Source organism: Thrips palmi, unplaced genomic scaffold (assembly GCF_012932325.1).
Source record: "Thrips palmi isolate BJ-2018 unplaced genomic scaffold, TpBJ-2018v1 HiC_scaffold_11, whole genome shotgun sequence".
Classification (NCBI taxonomy): Eukaryota; Metazoa; Arthropoda; class Insecta; order Thysanoptera; family Thripidae; genus Thrips; species Thrips palmi.
In genome coordinates, this window is record NW_023144622.1 from 1,643,568 (window position 1) to 1,650,771 (window position 7,204).

Sequence of the window (7,204 nt, forward strand, 5' to 3'; positions counted from 1 at the left end):
ACTACTACACTGTAAAAATGAGTCTGAACGCTTTTTTTAGAAAGACTCCGGCATGTGACCACACCAATGGATTCCTCGTTCGGAGAGCAATCCATTGGTGGGGTCACACGTTCAGTTCGAGTCCCATTTAGTAGCGACTCTGGGGCTCAAAACGCGGCCGGGATTTCGACCACCCCACTGTGCCCCTCCACTCGGCAGTGGCCACTACACCGCTGGAGTAGAGCCCTCCACAGCGGCCACCACACCGCTCCCTCCGAAGCCAACAGATCGCCGATTGGCCAAAAGCGGAGCCACGTGACCCACATATCGTTTGAAACAGAGTCAAGTAAACAAAGAAGAAGCAGCGTTCCGAGAAAGGCGGGGCCCGGCGGGGCACGGCGGCCCGGACGACGACAGAAGAAAGGGGACTGCACGAAGGAGGCCAACTTTCCGTACCAACGGGCCTAATTTGTCTTGTTTCATTCCCCTTTCCTTCGATCGCGAAATCGGACCAGACTTGCTTTTATTCTTTGACAAGCTGCGATGAATGAGTAAAGTGGGGTCCTTGGATTTCCAGCGAAAAAGGTTCGGCAAACCCGAAAAGAAGCATTGTAGGATCCAGCGAGACGGAGGATGCACTGGAAATAAAAGGGAGCTGATCATCACCAAATTACGTTAGATGAAGGCTTTATTGGTCCATTTCACCGCCAAAAATGGCCGATAATAAAGCCTCCCTTTCCCATCATTTTAGTCCTAATAACCATTCATTCATTCTCAGAGTGGAATAAGGGCAGGTCAGTTAATTCAGGTTAAGGAAAGCCTTGATTACCCTTAGGTTGAGTTATGTTGCCGTCACTGGTAGAAAATAGTGCAGAAACGGAAAGGAACGTGTTTGGTCGATATTTTACCTGGCCCGTCCGTGTACCTTGCACACCAAGAAATTTCCCTACATGTTTTACGAACGAGTTTACATGAGATCCTTCTGCGGGGACTACGGAGAACCTTTCCTTTCTCCGCGCCTCATGTTCCGTACCAAACAACGAATATTTAGCAGTGTATGGAGACGCATAGCAGCCTTCAGCTTGTGCGGTTGGTTAGACCCCAGCATCCTCCAGCCACAGATAGGAGAGGCCTGGAGACGCACACTGTAACAGCCTCCAGACTCCAGCAAGGCTGGAGCAACCTGCAGTCCCCTGGGGCGTTGCAGCAGAAGTCGTCATTTCCCTCGCGCCGTCTCTCTCGCACTCGTGGGGCTTCCCTTGCAGGTGCGACGGAGACAGCGCGAGACTCTCGGAGTCAGCCTGCATCCGAGCGCCTCATTTCAATGAATGAAAAAGGCGGCTGTCATGTCATGCCCTCACTATTACCGCCTCGCGCCCAAAACCCGGAGCCCCGGAACCTCGGAACGAAAGGGAAGGTAAGCAGACGTGCCTTTCATAACACAGATAATCATCGTCCCGGCCTCATCCTCTTAATCATCGTCAGACAGGCTGCCGTCGCTATGCATTCGCTGCAGTCGCAAGGCCCCAGGCAATCCACGCACAGCGACGCACAGTAAGGCACGCAATTAGACGCACGTGGCAACGCGCCGCGCTGGTGCACTGCAAAGGACTCTGCCAGAGGCCAATCCACCTGACATGGGAACGGATACACTGGTAAAACTAGGGTGTAAAACATGCACACCCAGAAAAATGGTTTCTTCATTTTTGATTTTCTTGTTTTTTTTTTTTTTTTTCATAAGAAAACATTTTTAACAGAAGAAAATTTTTCGGCGTACGAGAAAAAACTTTGGATAAAAAAAAATTTCTTGAAAAAAAAAACAAGAAAAATTATTTTTTACTAGATCTAAGAAGTCATTTTGTTGGGCGCAGTCCTGCCGTCCGCCCTTCTTGAAGGGTACACTGCAAGAAAAAGGGTTCATAGTAGAACAAAAGTACAACGAAAACTCCAAATTCATTCATAATTTTCTTTTTTCAGTAAATTAATACAAGATTAAGAATGATCCCCATGAATGGGCCCTTTTCCCGAGTATGGGTCATTTTCAAACTTCGTCTCGAAAAACCGGAGATGTGCCCCTCCCGGGGGTTTTGAGGATGACCACCGAAGGCTCATAGGATGATTGCCCACATGGCCTTGACTCCGGGGATATTTGAGATGACCACCGTCGAGGCTCGGAGGAAACATGACGAGTCATGGGCTTGTTCGTCTCTCTCTCTCTCTCTCTCTCTCTCTCTCTCTCTCTCTCTCTCTCTCTCTCTCTCTCTCTGACGCATAGAATATAGAACTGAGCTGCTCCAGTCTCTAGGCTCAACCTGTCCTCCTCGCACTTTTACCCCCTGAGGCGGCGGCAGGCCAAACAGCGCTTTCTGTCTCATCCACACTCCAGGGACGCCCCGTAACGGTGCGAGAGAGACAGAGCGACGAAACACGCCTCAGTCCGCCGCGCTCAACCCTTGGCGCACGTGTCCCAACACTGCGTCTCTCTTTATCCCCAGGAAGAAAGGGACATAAATCACCTGGGGTCTTTGTCGCACGCCCCGGCCGCCCCGTTTACACCTGAGTCTAGTTCGGCCCGCCCGCACCAAACACCACACAACACACACACACACACACACACACACACACACACACACACACACACACACCCCAAAGACAAAACACACACACAGACACAGGGCCCGGATCGTCGCGGACCCGACCTTTCCCCCGGAAATAGCCACCGTGTATTTCATTTCGTCGCGCTTCCGTCCCACTAGAGTCACGCGTCCAGCCCACTAACCAACCAACCCCTGCGGCCCGGCCGAGGGCCCAGCAGACTGATTCCGAGAGTCGTTTTCGTCGCTCCGCGTCCCCCTCGCACCGACATACGTGGCACGCCCCGCGAGTGCGAGAGAGACAGAGCGATGCGGCCCCGCGCGTGCCACTCCCACACGCCCTTGTTTCGGACGTCAGTTCACTTATCAATTAGGTGCGTGAATGTGGCGAGGGCGGCCCGGGCAGACCGAGCCCCAGACCGAGGCCCAGGCACGACAAGGAGCAGACGTCTCTTTCTATTTCAATCCTTTTCAGTCTCCCCTCGTTTTCCCGTTGCGTGACCGAGGCAGACTCCTCAGAGCGCTTCAAAAACCTGCGCGCGTGCACTCACACGTGTGTGTGTGTGGGGTCTGTTGTGTGTTTTTGTGTGTGTGTTTCTGTCTGTCTTTGTGTGTGTGGGGGTGTGTGGGGCATCGTTGCGCCAGTATCGTGTAACCCCCAGGGCCCCATATAACTCTTCGTGTGCGTGTGCCTGCGTGGCGAGTGTGTGTGTGTGTGGTGCCTCACTGAAAAGCTGTGGTGGGCTTTTTCAAAAGGTATAGGAAATGGCATTCTTAAATTATGAATTCTTAAACGTTACATAGGTTTTTTTTTTCGGTTTTTTATACCTTTTGCCAAAGGAATTCTTTTTAAACCCGTGCGCCTCCACATGAATAGGTTTTTCGTGTTCTTTCCCTTTTGGGTTATGCCGGAGGGGATTGGGGGGTGCTGCGGGGCACCGTGCCGGTGGGTGGGGGGCCAGGGCAGGGGCGGGGGGGATGCCCGCCTCCTCCCCTCCCGCCCGGTCCAAGACATGTGGTCGTCCCCCCCATCTCCTCTCAGGCGGTGCCGTGGCTCATGGTTACGCTTGCGCACACTCAAACCGCAGAGACTGGGTTCTAGTCCCGGCCTCCCCCTCCTTTTCAATGTGGCCGTGTACCCTCATACCTTTCGGGATGAGGGCATTCATATCCGTATAGAGAGTTTAGGAGGGAGGGAAATGGTGGGGGAAGTCGATTGGCATACCTAAAAGGGAAAAGAAAGGGTATATTTACCTCCGCAAGGTATGACTTTTATACCTCTGAAAGGGAAAAAAAATTATACCTTGGGGGGGTTTAGCTTCCTAGGTGAAAACCCAACCTCAGGCTAACAGTGCTGAGTTCGTGCGTTGATCATTTTCATACAAAGCGTCAGTGTGTGTTCATTGTGTACGGTGCCGTTGATTATAATAGATGTGTATTAACGAGTGAGGCCTAAGCATCATGGGCGCTATGGACTATCTCGCTCTCCCTCCCTCCCTTTATCTTTCTTTTTCCCTCCAGCTCTCATCTTCGCCATCTCTTCCAAAATTTCCCCTCCTCTCTCCCTCCCCTCCCCTCCCCTCCCTCTCTCTCCCCTGTCTCTCCCTGTCTCTCCCCTCTCACTCACCACTCTCTCTCTCTCCCCCCTCTCTCTCTCTCTCTCTCTCTCCTCTCTCTCTCTCTCTCTCTCTCTCTCTTTTTCTCTCTCTCACACATACACACATTGCCGCCCACTCATGTACCTTTGGAAACCGATTACATACCCTCACAAGAACACGGACGCAGTGACACACACGCGCACACACACACACACACACACACACACACACACACGAGTGCGCACGAACGCACCAGAACGCCACGTACCACATCATAGGGGCGGAGCACGACAACAGGTTCGGAATGCCATGCAGTGCCAATAAATGTCAAACCGTCGGGGGCCCAGAGAGGCCGAGTCCTCCCTTTCTTTTTTTTTGTTCCCGTTGTCGAATATTTATCTTCTGGAACGCGGAATTAAGAGCGGCGAATCTGGCGTGCCTGGACCGCCTGGACCGCCGGACGCCGAGGACGGTCTCTGTCTCTCTCGCACTCGAGGGGCGTTCCGTCGGGGGGAGAGAGAGAGAGAGAGAGAGAGAGAGGGAGAGAGAGAGAGAAAACGAATCGGCGGCCGGACCGCGCTGGACATGCGGGTGGGGCGCCAAACAGCGACTCTGGAATCCAGCGGTCGCTCCCTGGAGCCTGCCTGGAGCCTGCACACTCCTGCAACTATCTCCCTCCCTCCCGCAATAAGACGGATCAGAACCCGCACATTTCCCGACGCCAGCCCTGCAGGCTGATTCCGAATGACAGGTCTCTCTCTCTCTCTCTGTCTCTCTCTCTCTCTCTCTCTGTCTCTCTCGCACTCACGGGGAGTCCCGTTACGGTGCGAGAGAGACAGAGCGACGAAAACGACTCTCGGAATCGGCCTGCTGCAGTCCCTGCGCCGTGCATCGCTGCCCCAATCCCTTCCCGCGATCCACCGAAGACGTTTTCGGCGCTCTGTCTCTCTCGCACCTGTACGGGACGCCCCATGAGTGCGAGAGACACAGCGCGACGAAAACGGCTCCCGGAATCCCTTTGCCGCACTGCAGCGTCGTGTCGCGTGTCCTTTTGTCCCAGATAACGCGCCGGGATGGAACGGGGACTAAAATTCCCAATCGCCGGGCTCGGCTACGCTCGCAGTTCGGCGCCCCGAGCAAAAAACAACCCGATTCACGCGGCGTTGTCTATCTCTCTCGCACCCCTTGCGGCCGCCCCGTATGAGTGCGAGGGAGAGGGCGACGATAGGCGGTGCTCGGAATCAGGCAAGATCAGCTGGGGGAGTGTGAGCCTAGCAGGTCCTCTTTCTTAATTCGATTTTTCGGAGAAATTCCAAGGTGCCGCGGACTGATTACGAGAGTCGTTTTCGTCGCTCTGTCTCCCTCGCACCAATACAGTGTGCCCGCTGAATCGGTGTGCAGGTCCACCAGGTAGGGCTGCTGCCACTCGCACCGCTTGCCAGAGAGAAACGTTCGATTGGGGAGGGAAAAGCCGAGCGGCAAAACAGAAACAGCAGACTGATTCCGAGAGTCGTCGTTCCGTCTCTCTCGCACCTTGGGGGTGCGCCCCGTGAGTGCGAGAGAGACGGAGCGACGAAAACGACTCTCAGTCTGCAGTAACGAGCGGGCGGCGAAACCGCAGAGCCGCGCGCCGACTGCGAGCGGTGCGTCAAACGCGGCAAGCGCGGCGCGCGAGCGGTCAAATGGGCAAACGGTCAAATGCCACCCGCGCCGCGCGCCAAGCGCCGCCAAACCGCAGCGCACTGCATCCGAGAGTCGCTCTCGTTGCTGTCTCTCTCGCACCCGCACGGGACGCCCCACGAGTGCGAGAGAGACAGCAGGGGAAACGACTGCCGGAAACGGACTGCAGGGGGCAGTACAGGTGTATCACAGCAGACTGATTCCGAGAGCCATTTACGTCGCTGTCTCTCTCGCATCCACACGCGACGCCGAGTGCCGCGAGAGAGACAGAGCGACGAAAACGACTCTCGGAATGCAGTGTATCACCGAGGCGCCCGTCGTACTCACGTCAGCAGGTGAAGGCAGAGTCCGGCGAGGAAGGGATGCTCGGAAGTCCAAGTCCGGTCACGAACCACAGACACGGGGCCCGGCCGCTGCGAGTTGGAACCCCTAAACTCGAAACTCGAAGCTTGCACTCGCTACGCTGCTACGCCGCTCGTCCCGGGACTCGGGTCCGCACCACTTCGACACGCCGGCAGGGGGCTCGAACTGCGTACACGTCGCGAACCGCAAAACACGACGGGGCCAAGCACGCACGGCCAAAGCACAACCGCTCGGGACGCCAGCGACGGACCGACTGGCTGGGAACGGAGCGCGGCGCGGCGGCGGCGGCGTCGGCACGGCACTGGAGCCAGCAACCCCCACCCCCTCCACCTACGGACCGGCGCGGCCGCCTGCGTCCCTGCCTGGCGCGGCACCGCGCGCCCACCGGACAGTCAAATGGGCCCTGCAGTCCCTGCAGTGGCATGCAGCCGCAGGACAGTCGAACAGGGACAGGGAAGCCCCTCGGGACAGCCGTTCGGCGTTGCTCGGGGCCCGGCGGCCACGCACAGTGGGCCAGAAGACCGGTGGAGGTGGCCAAAACTCCGGACGTGTTTTCAGCTCCAGAGACGCTAAAGAGGACTCGAACCGAACGTGTGACCCCACCAATGGATTGCTCTACGAACGAGGAGTCCATTGGCGGGGTCACACGTTCGGTGCGAGTCCCATTTAGTTTCGGCCGCCTCCGCCGGTCTTCTGGCCCCCTGTGTGATTCCGAGAGTCGTTTCCGCTCTCTCTCCCTCGCACTCATGGCGCCTCCCAGGTAGGTGCGAGAGAGACAGAGCGACGACTCTCGGAATCAGTCTGCGGGGCCCACACGCCCTTCGGCCCTCGGCCCTCCGGGGCGCCCTTTGGCGTGTACAGTGTGCCCACCTAAGATAGGACGTGACCGGCACAGTGGCCCTAAATAGGGCTCGCTTATCGGCCGGACAGGCGAGGGAAAAATATCCCTGCAGCCTGCAGGGCTCTGCGGGGCCCGGATGGTAATCCAGC

General features: G+C 56.4%; 1 protein-coding gene across 1 annotated transcript in view; it reads right to left on the bottom strand.

Annotated features, from left to right (window-relative positions):
- The window catches only part of LOC117639517 (somatomedin-B and thrombospondin type-1 domain-containing protein), a 92,377-nt gene extending 85,909 nt beyond the window's left edge, over nt 1–6,468 (bottom strand). Inside the window, exon 1 of the mRNA XM_034375260.1 lies at nt 6,179–6,468. The gene's annotated coding sequence lies outside the window, so the exon portion shown is untranslated. The remainder of the gene's footprint in view (nt 1–6,178) is intronic.
- Nucleotides 6,469–7,204: the final 736 nt, after the last annotated feature.